We start from the raw sequence: 13,441 nt of genomic DNA, 5'->3' as shown, positions 1-13,441 counted from the left end.
ATATGTATATATATGTATATGTGTGTGTGTGTGTGTGTGTGTGTGTATACACATATATGTATATGTATGTTTGGCTTTTTGACCAGTGCATCTGCTTGGACAAAGCATATTGAAGTAATCTTATAACTTTATTCTACTCTATAAATAGACTTCTAAATTTAGTATATGATATCAATACTTTTTATGAATATCAGGAAATAGTTTTAGTGAAGTGATGCTCCAGTGATCTGATAAACAAGAACTCCCATAAGGATAAACAAAGAACTTGGAAGAGGTTTAATTTTCAACTGATATTACTTTATAGAATTATTGCTAGTATTACTTGTACTAGTGAGTGGAAACCACTGTACATCCAGTATTATCAATTTTGCTAATTGTTACTGATTATGTTTTAAAATTACACTAATAACTAATAGCCTACAAATAATTTTCTAAGACCTTTCCACTTTATTATACTATATAACATTCATTGATGTTTAATAGGATGTGAATATTTGCTGACTCGAAAGAATACCTTTATTAGGACATGCATATGTGTTCAATTTATCTTCTCAATTATACCTACATTAAAACCTTAAAAATTAAGTTTGCTAAAACAGGCTATGTGCAAGTCGTGGAGCCTCTATGACTTGTGACCTTCTGCTCTATTGCATTCTGGTTAATGATTCACAATAACCTTCAAGAATAAGCACTGAATAAATCAAAGGGTCCTGCATGGCTCTCTGGGAAATGTTGCACACAATGCCCAGCAATCTAAGGCTCCACCTAGTGCAGGATGGGAGCTGGGAGCACCATGAACACAAATCCACAGCAATGGCCAAGGAGATGGGGTTTTCCCAGTGGAAATTCACAGCTTTCCCCAACTCCATCTAAAATGGTTCTCTCTTCACTTTTCTTATTCTGGAAGTAGGAAATTAGCTGTTGTTGCTTTTTTTTTTTCTTTTGGAATGGGGGTCTCACTCTGGTCACTCTGTTGCCCAGGCTGAGTGCAGTGGCACAATCTCAGCTCACTGCAGCCTTGATCTCCTCAGGCTCAAGTGATCCTCCCACCTGAGCTGCCCCCATCCCCCCAACCTCCACCCCACCAATAGCTGGGACTATAGTTGCACACATTTCCCTTCCTCCAGTAGTTGGGACTACAGTAGTGCACCACCATGCCACTAATTTTTCGTATTTTGTGTGTGTGTGCGCGCATGTGTGTGTGTGTGTGTGTGTGCGCAAAGATGTGGTTTTATCATGTTGCTTAGGCTGGTCTTGAACTACTGGGCTCAAGCAATCTGTCCACCTCAGCCTCCCAAAGTGCTGGGATTACTGGCACGCACCACCATGCCCAGTTAATTTTGTACATTTAGCAGGGACGAGGTTTCATCACGTTAGCCAGGCTGATCTTGAATTCCTGACCTCTGGTATCCGCCTGACTCGGCCTCCCAAAGTGTTGGGATTACAGGCATGAGCCATTGCACCCAGCCAGGAGGATGGAAATTTTTGACCGAAAAAGTTGGATATGCTACTTGATAGTTTCAGACAAAGTTGAGGATCCACATTAATGAGACAAATCTGTCCATTGTTATATTAACTGACATTAAATATCTGAACTTGCATGGGGATGTGGTTGGAAAGCTCAGAAGATATTTGACCACTTTATGTGCTGTAATTAAGTATACATGTATGTACTCTGCAACTTCAGGGAGTGACATTTCAACATATCACTGAATAAAACACACACATGCCTATGGAATTCAGTGTATGAAGTCTCACCCTGTTAGGGATCCTGGCTGTCTATGCTTCTCATGGGCATGAACCCGTGGTCATGCCCATGAGAAGCATAGATAGCCAGGATCACTAATAGGGAAAGGAACATCTCTGAATATACATGGGCACCTCACCCCTGCTTTATGAAGTTAGGGTAAGGTTGATTACGTTGGCCCTACCTATATTTGTCTCATCCTAAACAACATTCTGCATGAAATCACAGATCTTATGTGCTAAATTTTTCCCCAAATATAAATGAATGTACATAGAAGACTGCCAAAAAACATTTAGCTGAGTATCACTTAAAAATTATCTTCTCCCACATTTGGAAAACACTTGTGTAGATAAAGCATTTAATAGGAAGAACTCACAGAGAAAAGGAAGATTGCGTTATATAGCTGGAGCCAGATGCACCAGGTGATAAGCAGAGAAATTAAGAGGCCAAGACTGGAGGAGCTTCCCAGGTCCAAGATTGTTGGCCCAAACTTCTAGAGATGGCCCTTGTAGGAAGGTGCTACCTTAAGAAAATGACATAGTATTCATTTATCCATCTCTCTGTTCATTCAGTTACTCTTTCATCCAAATATCTACTATATGTCAGGTACTAGGTTGGGTTCTGGGGAGAGAGAGCTGAAAGAGGTCAAAGAGTTTATGGCCCAGAAAGGAAACAAAAAATACTCATGGTTAACAGTTGGGTTTCAAAGTATTAGGGTAGACAAAGACAAAGAGTGCTATGGAAGAGGTGCTGGAGAGGTGTTTAACTCAATGTGGACAGCTCAAGGAAGCCTTCCCAAATGAATCATGCTTGATTTGGGTCTTGAGGTGTAAACAAAAGTTGCTGAAGTTCCCCAAAGACTGAAAGATAGAGGATATTCCAACTTTGGGGAACAGTATGGTCAAAAGTTTGGAGATGTAAGAAACCATGGTTCGGCCGGGCGCGGTGGCTCAAGCCTGTAATCCCAGCACTTTGGGAGGCCGAGGCGGGTGAATCACAAGGTCAAGAGATCGAGACCATCCTGGTCAACATGGTGAAACCCCGTCTCTACTAAAAATACAAAAAATTAGCTGGGCATGGTGGCGCGTGCCTGTAATCCCAGCTACTCAGGAGGCGGAGGTTGCGGTGAGCCGAGATCGCGCCATTGCACTCCAGCCTGGGTAACGAGAGCGAAACTCCGTCTCAAAAAAAAAAAAAAAAAAAAAAAAAAGAAACCATGGTTCATCTCCCACAAGAAAAGGCAGTTTGGTATGGAATAGCTGGAAAGAGAGTGAATATTGGAGGATATAGGGAAAGAGGCTGGAAATGGTAGGAAAAGCAAGAGTAGATATGAAGGATATTGAACTTGACTTTAAACCTGAAATCGATAAAGAGATCTGAAGGATTTTAAGACAGAAATGGCTGGATTATGTATGTTTTACGTGTTGATTGATGCTGAGAAAAACTAAATTTTATATCAAAACATACCTAAAGGCTTTAGCCAGAGCACCAGACAGTCAGCAATATAGATTTGTACCACTTAAAAAATGATTTAGAGTCTAATCAAGGAGTAGTGGTGACTGGAAGGGAGTGAGAGTGCAGATGATTAGTGTTGTGGATATAAAGCACTGGATAAGCCACACATCCAGTAATCTCAATGTAATCTCCCACATGAGAAGTAGGGTTTTAAAAGAAAGAAAGAGAAGAAGCAAGTGCTAAACTTCTCAATGAATGTAAAGAAATGGCTGGACCACCAATAGATGAAAAGACAATGATACGATCAGGTAGAGGAGGATAGAGGAACTCCCCTTCTGTAAATCCTAAAGGAAGAATTCATAGGAACTAATTTTCTATCTATAGATCTATATTTTTTGCTTTTAAAAAAATAATTTTCATTATGGAAACGTTCCAGGCATTTACATAATTGCATAGAACAATGAACCCCATGTACCTATGACCTCACTCTAGAGACTATCAACCCATGGCAATTTTATTCCACCTATTATGTTCCTCTCACCCCCACTAGATTATTTTGAAGCAAGTCTCAGACATCATATCATTTTAAGACGGTGGTCTTTATTCTTCTCAGCCCAAACTTGTGTCAGAATCACAGGATATGATAAACCTTGCACTGTGACTAATTAGACAAACACTGAAAGTAACAAATATAGAGGCAAAGTCTACTCTCTAATAAAGAGAAATAAAAAATAAGACAACATTAACATGACTACAAGTCATTTGGAGAAGAAGATAAAATAGAATAATTTCTAAATAATGGTAATCTAGCAAACAAGGTTACTAGCAAAATCCCACAACGTGAATTAAACTAGTGAGGTTAAATATGTGAGCAGGAAATTCAATTTTAAAATGTGTAAACGAAAGCATTGATGAAATAAGCTATGAAATAAACTGCTAGACTTCAGTGAAAAACCTGAAAGCAGAAAGAGACTTGGGCTGAGGGCGCAAATGGGAAAGCAAGTGAAGTACAAGTTAGAATATGGCCTAACCCGTTTAAAAGAGATGTCAATTAATTCCTCCATTTGGTGATCATTACTATGCATCTGTCATAGAAGGACACTGTCTGGTCTCTGGAATTTTTAGTAAATCACCTCTTCTGCTTAAAGAAGACACTGTACCTAGAAGCAGGTGGGGCATTTACTTGATTCAACACTCTACCTGGGAGCAGGCAGGGGCGTTTACCTGATTCTGCCCGACTCTCATCCAGATTCTTTATTAAACACCTGGCTCCTTGAAAAATGGAGGCAACTGGAAGAAGTTCAAAGAAGTGGAACAGAAGATAATTAGAGGAAGAGATTGATTTTAGCAGAAAGATCAAAGGAAGCAAATGCAGAGAACTTGGCTAAGCAAGGCCTCAGGAAAAAGTGAGCTATTTGAGACACATGAAGAGTGAAGCAAATAAGAAATATGGAACTGCTGCACAGGGCGTAACGAACAGCCCTGTGATGGACATACACACAGGGAAAGGCAGGCCGTGGGCGGGAGAGGCTGCTCACCCGGCACAGGATGGCCCAGCAGCCCCGTTGAACACTCTCTGACATTCATTCAACAGCCTTCTGTTCAATGGCTACCTTGAACACCAAGCTAAAAGAATGCCAGCTTCCAGACAGGTAGGCATTATTTTTAACCTTTCAACTTTGGACAGGAAAGTGTGCTAAATCAGTACTGCTCTGGCAAGCAAGATGGGCAGGGGGAAAAAGTATTTCTCTTGAATGTAATTTATAGATAAGTTCTAGTGCTCCTCACGCCTACAGAATTTTTTCTAGTCAGCAAAATTTTTACCAGTGAAGGCAGACACAGAGAGAGAAAGAAAGAGATTGATTCTGTCTGTACTGGTTCTAATGGGTTATATTTTAAATTTTTGCCTAAGGTCTTATTGACCTCATTTTGGCAACATTATAAAGTTCTTGATCAGTTTCTTTCAGACCCTGGGTCTTTATGTTCTGTGGAGAGTTAAAATTTATCTTTTTATTTTTAAATATATCATACATACAAAGCAAAATATAAAAACATGTATGTGTAGTTTAAAGAATAATGTTTAAATGAATTCCTGCATTTCTCACTTCCCCACTTTAAGTCAGAATATTTTGTTTAGTACCTTTGAGGCCCTCTGCGTGTCTTACTTGAATGACATTTCCTCTTCCACCTCTTCCCTCTCAATACTATCCTAAAATTCACCTTAATTCCTTGCTTTTCCTTATAGTTTTACTATAAGGTACAGTATATATACTGTTTAAAAATTTGGGGGGTGCTTCTTTTAAGACTGTGAGTTAGGGGTTCATCTCTGTCCATTCATTTAACTAGTTATTTTTTTAATTGAACTTTTAATTTTGATATTATTGTATATTCATATGCAGTTTTAAGAAATAATATAGAGAAAATATAGACAAAAAGCCCTTGTGCCCTTTACCCAGTTTTCTACCAATGGTAACATTATGCCACCCCCTTCAGCTCAGCCTGGGCACAGGATGCTCCTCCCCTCAAATGAGAATTGAGTTGTTCTGCAGGTGAATTGACAAGTTTCCACATTGTCACTTTGTGAATCTCTGCATTTGCAGAGACACACTGAGGTTGGTCTGGGGGCCACTGGCTGTGGAGCTGCAGAAAGAAGAGTTGGCTATGAGGAGGGACAAGAGGAGAACAGCAAGAAGTTTCTGGTCTTGGAAGCTGAGTTGCCTTTGTCAGGGCGGAGCCAATGCACCTGGAGACTATCTGTGAGGCTTTAATGCCTAAGTAAAATGAGTACTGAAATACCTGAATCTCTTCAAGAGATTCCGACATTCAGTGTTACTCTTTCAACAGAATAAATGTATTCTTGGTCCCAGTTATTCATGTAATTAGTCTCCCGTTTAGTAAAATGATGTATGTAGGCTAATTCATATTGACCCTCAGAGAAAAAAATCACATATTGTTATTCAAGAAGCACAAGTAATTTTATCTCTTTTTACAAGCCCAAATCAAATAGATTACCTTTCTGAGCAATGAACAACTTGAATGCAGATGGATATGCAAGGTTAAAGAGCAAGGGGATAAGGACTTGCATTTGAAAGAGCAAGGTCTTCTGTAATTTGGTGCCACGAAATTCTCTTAAACGTATGTAGAGAAACGAGGGGATTCTAAAACTGAAAAATCTCTCAAGGAAAAAGAAAAAGATAACACAAAGGTGTCACAGGAAACAGCATTTTATATGTATTTAGCAGTCTTCTTGAAGGAAAAACACTTCTCAAGACCTTTGCCAGTACTCCTCTTGTCCAGGCCACCGTCATCTCTGTTGTGGACTACTGAAAGAGCTTCCTATTGAATGTCCCTCTTTCACCTTTGTCCCTTACAATTCACTTTCCACTCAGTAGCCAAAGTGATCTTTGAAAGATTGCCTTTTAAAGCTTGCAACTCTCCAATAGCTTCCCATTGTACTTAGGATAAAATTCAAACTTCTTAGCCTGGCTTTAAAGGCTCTTTAGGATTTCTCAATAGAGACAATTTTTCAGGACAATATGAGCAAGACAAATCTTGTGTAAGTCTATCGAGAGCAGTGCAAGATGTTTATCTCCCTGGTCCCTGTCCACTAGAAGCCAATAGTGTTCTGCCCTCAAATCTAGCATCTTATATGCAAATTGCCACCCGCACATCTTCAACCATCCCATAGGCAGAAATAGAGAGGTTGCAGCATCCCCAGCTGAAACTCCCTACCAGCCTACTCAATCTGGCTCCTATGGACTTTTAACCTCAGGATCTTTGCACTGGCCATTTTTTTCTGCCTGGAATGCTCCATTCCCAGACCTATCCATGTTTGGTTTCTTGTCCACATTCAATGTTACCGTGTCAGAAAGGCCTTCCCTGACCACTTGTAAAATAGCAAAACACACACACACATATGCACACAAATACACACAGAGTTTTTCTCACTCCCTGAACACACTTTGTCACTACATACGGTTTTCTTCTTTGTTTACTCATTTATTGTCTGTCTCTCCTCTCTAGAATGTAAGTTCCATGAGAACATTATGTTTTGTTTGTTGTTATATCCCCAGTGCCTGGGGGTACATTTTTGTAAATATTTGTTGATCAAATAAAATAGATGCCATTAAGTTATATGTCATTTAATCACACTTATAATAAATGTTAAGATGCAGCAGGAAAACATTATTTAATTCATTGTTCATATAAAGCACTGAGGCATTAAAAATAACAAGTCCCACAGTGAATATGAACACGGAGAGAGGAACTAAACTAGAAATGTCATTACCTTCCTCCTAAATCACACTGAATTATTTCAGTATAAGACAATCCATTAGATAGGTCACATTGAAAGATAGAAATATTCAAAGACTGTAATTAACATGACTCCCTTGTCCGAGCCACTTTAGGGCATCATACTTACGTTGGTTACTACTATCTATATACCAGTTGCATTTCCTTTTGTTTTTTTTTGTTTTGAAATTGAAAGAAAAAATCTATTGAAGGTCTGAAAAACAATTCCTAAAAGGTTGACTTTTCCAGAAAACTAGCTACACAACGCATTGTGTCAATCATGTTAAAACATGCATTAGACACAAATATAAAAACCAGGACTATTTCATTTCACTTTACAGTTTATTATACCTCAAATGTAGACTCAAAAACTTAACCTAACCTTTCAGAAAAAGGGACAAGGAAATAAATTTATTGTTTCCTCTGGAATAAACTTAAATACACGTATTTCATCAGATTCCAGGTCCTAACAAAATTGATCCATGAACAAGGCAAAGCATCATGTGAGGTTGCAAAGACAACACACACCCATTGCTACTCTCCACTCCCACACCCGTGCAGTGTAGCTCAGCAGTTCTAGAGCTCTCTCCTGCCCAGCACCCATCCCACCTGAAACTCCTCAATCCAGTGCTCCAGGCAGTTGCTGCCAATGAATTGGAGTTGACAGCAAGTTAAAAATCTATTTGCCAGCCCTGGGATCATGGAAAGAGCTAATATTTTTCACATAAATCTGAGTTCGAAATCTTCTCTTTATCACTTGTAAGATCATGGTTATTTAACCTCTTTCTGTTTAATGATACCAAATTTGTAGTTGAAATAATATATGTCTTGCTTATTACAATTAGAATTCAATAAATCATAGCACATAACTGCGGTGAGAAGGCTATACTTCACCTCCAAAAATGGAGGAGGTATTATATAGAAAGGCGGGAGTAAGTGCAAGTTACTGGGAACACTAGAGTGAGATTTATTGTTGGACTAGAGGAGCAGTTCCCAAAGTGTAGCCCAGCTCACCTGTAAACTTGTTAGAAATTGCAAACATCCAGGCCCCGGTTGAGACCTACAGATCAGAGACTCTGGGGATAAAGGCTGGCAATCTGTGTTTTAACCTTCCAGGTAATTCTGATGCATGCTCTCGAGTTTGCGAGCCACTGCATCAGAGGGGGAAGTGGGAGTGGAGAATAGAAGTGATGAAGTCAGGGAGGATTTCTACTTGCCTGATGATTAATCAGGCGGAAAACAAGGAAGTGCTACCCCTCACAGAGGCTTTGACCATATCAGCACTCCCCGCTCTAGTGGAAATTTCCCATAGACAGGATATCAATTTGCCACAAACACAAAGTACAGACCAGACCCAGAGCATACTAAAAGAAGATGGGCTTGTATTACAAGTGTGGGTGTGGGGAGAATGTTCCCAGTGTAGCCCCAGTACAGGCAGGAAATAGACTGGACTGCAGTCTCTTTCCCTTGGAAGGGTAGGTAGCCATGGTTCCTGATTGCTTCAAGTGCAGCTTTGAATGAAGGCAAGAAGCTGGCCTAGACACTTCTTCAAGCTTCCCCAGCTTGGTGGTTTCATGAACGAATTACATCTGAAAAGCTAAAGGCGAATAGTTGGGCGGTTGGGGAAGAAGGGAGTCAAAGATGTATCAAGAGATTTAACTTCACCAGGATCTCTCATCTCCATCTAATTAATGCTTTCCCCATTCTAACTGCTTCTGCCAGTGTACCAAACACAGAGGTACTTGCCTGGGGGTAAAAAGTTAAAAAATATTTTTGGCTGGGTGCTGTGGCTCACACTTGTAATCCCAGCACTTTGGGAGACTGAGGTGGGTGTATCATACGGTCAAGAGATCGAGACCATCCTGGCCAACATGCTAAAACCCTGTCTCTACTAAAAATACAAAAATTAGCTGGGTGTTATGGCAGGCGCCTATAGTCTCAACTACTCAGGAGGCTGAAGCAGGAGAATTGCTTGAACCTGGGAGGTGGAAGTTGCAGTGAGTCGAGATTGTGCCACTGCATTCCAGCCTGGGCGACAGAGTGAAACTCCATCTCAAGAAAAATAAATAAATAAAAAATATTTTTAAGGAACACAGCCAATCCAAAGCTGTTTGAGACCCAGCAGCTTTTAAACCACATCTGCATTTGTAGGCTGTTTCCACAGTGAACCCCTGTAGCAGGTCTATGATTGCCTCAGCATCTATTTCTGTTTGATTCCACCTAATTAGAAACATAATTTACATTTTTATTAAAAATAAAATTCACACTTCCTTAGAAACATGTCCATACTTGCAGATTGTTCTAAAGTGTGTAGACAAGATCTGGGGCCATTACCTTATTAAGTTACCAGACTTTGTTAGAGACTATTAGGCATTCAGATCCAACATAATTACTGAGCAACTGTCCTGGCACATTTCATACTTTCCCTCAACCACGTGCATAAGTATCATTATCATTCTCATTATGCAGGCCATAGATCAAGGCTCAGACACGTGTAGGAACTAGCCCAGAGTTTCACAGCTACTTGAAGTGGACAAGGGTAGACTCTAAACACCAGTCTCCTGACAGAGGCGGTGTTAATCCATGACTAGAAGATTGGCTATGTGTGTGACCTGTTCTTAGTTGAGTTAAAAATGGCATGCTCAATTCCCAGCTGATGTATGTGCTGGGATGTGTGTTTTCAATGGAATGTTTCTGCCGCTGAAATTTGTCACCACCTTTCTAAGCTGGTGATTTTTTTGGTTTGTAAGTGAATCATACACAGACTCATTGCAAGTAAGGCAAACTTACTCTTAAAGTGACCTAAATAGGCCAGGCGCGGTGGCTCTCACCTCTAATCCCAGCACTTTGGGAGGCCGAGGCAGGTAAGTCACGAGGTCAGGAGTTCGAGACCAGCCTGGCCACATAGTGAAACCTCATGTCTGCTAAAAATACAAAAAAATTAACTGGGCATGGTGGTGTATACCTGTAATCCCAGCTACTCAGGAGACTGAGGCAGGAGAATCGCTTGCACCTGAGAGGCGGAGGTTGCAGCAAGCCAAGATTGTGCCACTGCACTCCAGTCTGGGCAACAGTATAAGACTCTACCTCAAAAAAAAAAAAAAAACGACCTAAACAATGAAAATGCTGAAAGTAAAGAGAGTCATGTTCTTAAAGACAGCTGTGTGAATGGGTTAGTAGATTTTATAGAAAAGTAGCAATTGGTTATTTTTGAAACACTTGTAAAAGGTGCCTTGTAAGAACCAACAAAATTCCTTTTTAAGCTTATTATTGGGATAGACCACTTTTATAGAGATTCTAAGATAACTTACTATTGTTCTTTAAGCATATGGAGTAATTTTATATTTAAAAAATCAACAATTATTGACGTCTCTGAACACAAAATAAGTGGAAGTAGGTTTGCTTTAAGAGGAGTTTCCTGCCAGGTGTGGTGGCTTATGCCTGTAATCCCAGCACTTTAGGAGGCTGAGGTGGGTGGATTACTTGAAGTCAGGAGTTCAAAACCATCCTGGCCAACATGGTGAAACCCCATCTCTACTAAAAATACAAAAATTAGCTGGGTGTGGTGGCGCATGCCTGTAATCCCAGCTCCTCAGGAGGCTGAGGCAGGAGAATCGCTTGAACCTGGAAGCCGGAGGATGCAGTGAGCCGAGATTGCGCCACTGCACTCCAGCCTGGCAACAGAGCAAGACTCAGTCTCAAAAAGAAAAAAAAGAAAAGAAAAGAAAAGAAAACTGAAGTTTAGACTGGCTAAGTAATTTGCCTATGGTTATGGAAATAAATGAAGAAACCAGAAATTTAACTCAGATCTGCTCAATTCTAGGTCAGAAACTGAGGCACAGAGTGAGTGGCCTGTGTAAAGTTGTAAGATCCATATGTGACTGAGGGCATGGAGAGTCACTGTGTGAAATGTTCGGGAAGACATGTCTTTTTTTTCCTTTGAAATGCCTTGATTTATCTTATAAAAGATAACAGTATAGTACTTTTAGCGATTTTTCAGCTTGGGGATAGAATTTTCTTTTTCTTGGGGGCATCTATATTTGAAAACAATGTATTTGACACTGCTTTCTGGATTTAGCTTGATGCAAAATGAAGCAAAACTATACCCATGCACTCTGCTCTCTTCCACATTGTGAATGCAGAAGTTAACTTTATGCTTGGGACACCAGTGCTTCTGAATGAGAAAGGTCCAAAGTAGAGCCCTTTGTGATTTTAGAGTCAAGAACAGATATTTCTCTTCAGTAAGCAATAATCACCACTTTGCCCATCCATCAGAAGTGAGGAGGAGAAGACAGGAGCCCTTACACTAACAGATCCCTCTTGGTAAATCAAAATATTGATAAAACAAAATCTTTTTTTCATGAACATTCTGTCTTTAGAAAGCACTAACAAGTGGATAGAGCACTTGTTAGTTAATAATAAAAAGAATTCTTCAGTGACGACTCAGATGAATGAATATTTTTAAAAGGCATGGAGTATGTAAGGAATGTTAATCCAGCCTCCTTGTTCACTCCCCCACACAACAACTGTAGAGAAACCACTGACCTCTGCATGATGAATGGCCCTAGACTCAACTAGGAGGGAAGAGGACCCCAAGCCCTGTAATTTAGCATCTCTCTTTTAAAATTCCTGGGTGGACTCCTTTTTTGGCTGTAGTTGATGAATGGGCTCAGTTAAATGGCTTTGGATATTATATAAAATGACCATCAAGTGTTTCTCCTTCTACACCACACCCATCTCTTTTCATGCTCTTAATAAAATCCCAACCTCAGCTGTATATATATATCTCAATCTTCCAGAGAAATATTCTCTGCTAGCAAATCTTTAGCTATTAAAAAGTTTTATTAGTTAATTTCAAATAAATATCGTACACGGCTCCAGATCATGGAGGAAAAAAATTCAAGAAGCTGAATTAGTAAATGACAGAGCAGTAATTAGCTTAAATGAGATTTCTTCCAGCCCTTTGCTGGAAGAAGGATGACACAGAAAATCGGAGATTTTTCTGTGGATGACACAGAAAATCTGAGCTTAGAAAATCTCTCTTCTCTGCACGTGGTACTGTGGGGATGCCAGAGATGCATTTCCACAATCACAGTCTTGTTTATTTATTTGGTCTCCTACTGCAGTACTTCACACATGCAGCCCCACCTCCTGCTCTGTGGCAGCCAAACCCTAATGGTTAACAAGGCAGGCTGCATAAAGGGTTAAGGCTGCAGCCTTCAGGCCCATAGACATTCCAAACATTTGTGTATACTTTCCCCTCTGCAGTCAGTCCTGTAGCTCCAGCTCCTGGAAAGCCTTCAGCACTTGCAGAAGCAGTGTTTCCTGCTGGTTATGTGTGGTTTTAACTTGCAGTTCACCAGGTTATATAGCTCAAGAGTCTAAGCTTAGCCCTGCATGGTCTTATCTAGAATCTGTCCCTCCTCCCCTGCTGAATTTGTTTCCCCTGCCCTGCCCTGCCCTGGAAATGCCTCAGGGCCTTCTGTAACCTTGCTGTCTTCTCCCCGCAGGAAGTTAGATGCATCCTCACTGGCTGCATTACTGCACATTTCCCTTGTAACCTTGTTTTTTCCTTCAACTCAAACTTCTCCAAACGACACCATCTCTGCTGACCCTGAAATTCTCTAGCCCCTTCATATCAGTATTTCTCACCCGCCATGAGAACAATTATAGAGGGCAAATTGGGGAGAGAAGGTTTGGGAACTCACCTGCACAGCAGCAAAGATCAGACACTGGATGGGGCTGCCCGCAAACTTCCCAGGGACTGTCTGCAGCCAAATCTCTTGGCCTTAAAGGGACAGGGCGCTTTTCACCATATAAGGAAGACAATTTCACTTGACTGCTTTGGAACCTGTTTGGGCAAAGCAGCTCCTTCTCTTGACATTGCCTGCCAGGTTTCAGCCTTTTGAAGAAATATGGAGCCTGACAATTCACAAGGATCTGCAC

At 40.5% G+C, this 13,441-nt stretch overlaps 1 protein-coding gene and 1 long non-coding RNA gene across 2 annotated transcripts in view; one reads left to right on the top strand and one right to left on the bottom strand.

Annotated features, from left to right (window-relative positions):
* SCHIP1 (schwannomin interacting protein 1) overlaps nucleotides 1-13,441 on the bottom strand; it is a 574,152-nt gene that overhangs the window by 148,512 nt on the left and 412,199 nt on the right. The gene's annotated exons all lie outside the window — the stretch shown is intronic.
* Nucleotides 1-13,441, top strand: part of LOC135275895 (uncharacterized) — a 28,675-nt gene that overhangs the window by 13,209 nt on the left and 2,025 nt on the right. The gene's annotated exons all lie outside the window — the stretch shown is intronic.

This window comes from Aotus nancymaae, unplaced genomic scaffold (assembly GCF_030222135.1).
Source record: "Aotus nancymaae isolate 86718 unplaced genomic scaffold, 86718_ANA_hifiasm-v0.15.2.pri h1tg000019l, whole genome shotgun sequence".
In the NCBI taxonomy this organism is placed as follows: Eukaryota; Metazoa; Chordata; class Mammalia; order Primates; family Aotidae; genus Aotus; species Aotus nancymaae.
Note: the sequence above shows the minus strand (reverse complement) of the source record. Positions and strands in the feature narration are given on the sequence as shown.